Consider the following 3,358-nt stretch of genomic DNA (forward strand, 5'->3'; position numbering starts at 1 on the left):
GGGGGGGGGGGGGGGGTCTACAACTTAAGAGAATATAAATTAGGAATTTGAGGGTCGATTTGGACTCGGTTATGAAATTTAATCATATATTTGGATTCGTGGGGTTATGGGTACTCAGGATCTACCCCTTGACTCGGGTTTTGACCATGTGGGCCCGGGTTGACTTTTTGACTTTTGGAGAATTGATTAAAGATTGAAGCTTTATTGTTTGGAATTGATTCCTATGACTTTATTTGACGCTATTGAGTTATATCTGACTAGATTCGAGTCGTTTGGAGTTGGATGTAGAAGAATTAGGCGATTGTTGATTGCTTTAAGCTTTCAATTTTATATATATATATATATATATATATATATATATATATATATATATATATATATATATGTATGTATGTATGACTCATGCAGTGGTTTGACATAAATGTTGTGGACATGTATCATGTCTTGATGTGATGATCGAAGTGTTGATATCTTAATTGATCTCCTTATTTGTAAAGTATGCCTAATTCTGTATGAACTATGTTTCTGAGCTTTCGTACTCATTTGATGACTGTTAGTGAGTGTCTATGTAGACCCCTCGCCACTACTTCTTCGAAGCTAGACTTGATACTTACTAAGTATTGTGATTTTGTACTCATACTATACTTTTGCAAATTTTTGTACAGGATCTAAGGCCGGTGTTACCAGTGTTTATGCAACAGAGTAGGGGATATTTGTGGAGACATTGTGGTGAGCTATTTTACTTGATATAGTCCGCAGCACATGGAGTCTCGTTCCCTACTTATCTGTTCAGTCTACCTATTTCTTGCAGACAAACATTGTTATCCAGTTTAGACTCTTTCTCCTTATTTAATACTTATGACAATTGTGATACCAGATTTTGGGCATTATAGACAAATGTAGTCGTATTTAGATCATGTCTCATATATTTACATTTATGACATTGGTTTTGAGACTATTTCTGCTTTCATAATACACCATGATTTTGTTAAAGATTAAGATATTCTACTTTATTTATGGTTGATTGAGTGTTGGCTTACCTAGAGAGAGGGTTAGGCACCATCACGATCTTTGGTGGGATTTTGGATCGTGACATATATAGGTAATGCTAATAACAAGGTAGGATGTACGTAAATAACAGTAGAAAAAAAGATATACAGTCAGACCTCTCTATAACAACATCCTTATGTAACAGCCATTCACTATAAAGGCCAAGTTTTCCTCAGAACTGACTTTTTAAGTTATATTTTACCTCTCTATAACAGCTTTTTACCTATAACACCAACATCTATATTTAAAGCAGAACGTTCTTTGTAAAATTACCCCTCTATAACAGCCATATAAAATCATTAAGATTACTAATAATAGTTTTAAAAATATGCACACAATCTTTTCCATTAAACAAAGTTTGTATCTTGCATAAGATAAGAGATTTGATGATTTGCACATGATATATTTTATTGAACAAATTCCAAAAATATTTAGATAGAAAATTTAACTGTTAAGATCTTAGATTGTCTTCAAGGGTAAGCTATTGGATACCTTTTTGCTGAAAATTTGGACATCTTTGCTAATTCAAGCGTTATATCGCTAGTAAGAGAAAAAATTCAAAAAATAAGCTATCATTATAAAGTTCTTCCATCAATCTTGAAAGAATTTATTTTTCTAGGTAGCTTTTTAAGGTCTGCCTTAGAGTTTAAATATTTATACGTTTAGTTATGAATTTATTAATAATGTATTAGCTTTCTTCAATATTTAACTAGTAAAATATGTATTGAGATTTTAAATTTGAATAATTTTCTTATCTTTTATATGTAACATTAAAAAAGAAAAAATAATTGATTTTTTGGTAATTTTTATCTATAACTGTGATGACCCGATAGGTCATCTTATAAATTAAACCTAATTGTGTGATTTGAAACCTTCAAAAGTTATGTTCTAGCCTTTCTCAATTTGCGTGCACAGGCCGGGCGTCATTTCAAAAAACTTTTATGTTAAAAACTGATAAAGATAAGAAATTTTGCCTAAAAACTTCATTTGAGTTGACTTCGGTCAACATTATTGGTAAACGGACCCGTATTCGTGTTTTGACGGTCCCGGTGGGTCCGTACCGTGATTTGGGACTTGGGCGTATGCCCGAAATCTAAATCGAAAGTCCCTAGCCCAAGATATCGGATATGTCGAAATTTGAAAGTTGAAAGCTTAGTGAAATTGAAGTGTTTGACCCAAGTTTTACTTTTTGAATAATGGGTTCGTATTTTGGTTTAAGAACCTGATATAGGACCAATACCATAATTATGACTTATCTGTGAAATTTGATGAAAAACGGAGTTAATTTGACGTGATTCGGACGTTCGGTTGTGAAAATAGGAATTTCAAAGTTTTCTGGAAAATTTCATTCGATTTGGTGTTCAATTCGTAGTTCTAGGTGTTATTTTGGCGATTTGAACGCGCGAGCAAGTTTGTATGATGTTTTTAGACTTGTGTGCATGTTTGATTTGGAGCCCCGAGGGCTCGGGCGAGTTCGGATAGGCTACGGAGTGATTGAACTTAGAAAAAAAATTGCTGGTGTGCTTCAGTTCTTGTTGCAAGCCTTCTGATCTCGCAATTGCGAGATCAAGCCTCGCATTTACGACCACTGTTGGGTTCGCATTTGTGACCTACTCATCGCATTTGCGAATAGTAGCTGTGGAGGCCAATGTTTGAAATTGCGAACAATTTCTCGCAATTGCGATGGGAACTAGGGAGGGGTGTTTTTCGCATTTGCGATCACATGGTCGCATTTGCGGTCTTGCCCATGTTTGCATTTGTGAACTATACCTCGCATTTGCGAACAATGCAGAAATGAGAAAGGGTTCGCATTTGCGATGCCTCCTTCGCATTTGCGACATCTGCAGCTGGATAAATGAGACTTAGACGGGATTTTCTCCCATTCTCCAAATTTTCAAATCCTAGAACCCTAGAGGCAATTCTTCCGAGACCGATTCTTCCCCAAAACTTTGGTAAGTGATCCTAACCCACTTTCTTTCAATTTCCCATCTCATTTCATGAATTTCCAACCTAAAATCTAGGATTTCCATGGTAGAAATTGGGGGTTTGGGTAGAATTAGGGATTTTTGGGAAATGGGGATTTAGACCTCAAATTGGGGCCGGATTTCAAAACAAATTACATACTCGGACTCGGGGGTGAATGGGTGAATGAGTTTTGGTCCGAACCTCGAGTTTTGACCAAGCGGACCGGGGTTGATTTTTGACTTTTTGGGGGAATGTTTGGGAAATCTAAATTTATGTATTGTAGTTGATTGCTTTAGCAATAATTGATGTTATTGAGTTAATTGTGGCTAGATACGAGGGGTTT

This window comes from Nicotiana attenuata, unplaced genomic scaffold, assembly GCF_001879085.1.
Source record: "Nicotiana attenuata strain UT unplaced genomic scaffold, NIATTr2, whole genome shotgun sequence".
Lineage (NCBI taxonomy): Eukaryota > Viridiplantae > Streptophyta > Magnoliopsida > Solanales > Solanaceae > Nicotiana > Nicotiana attenuata.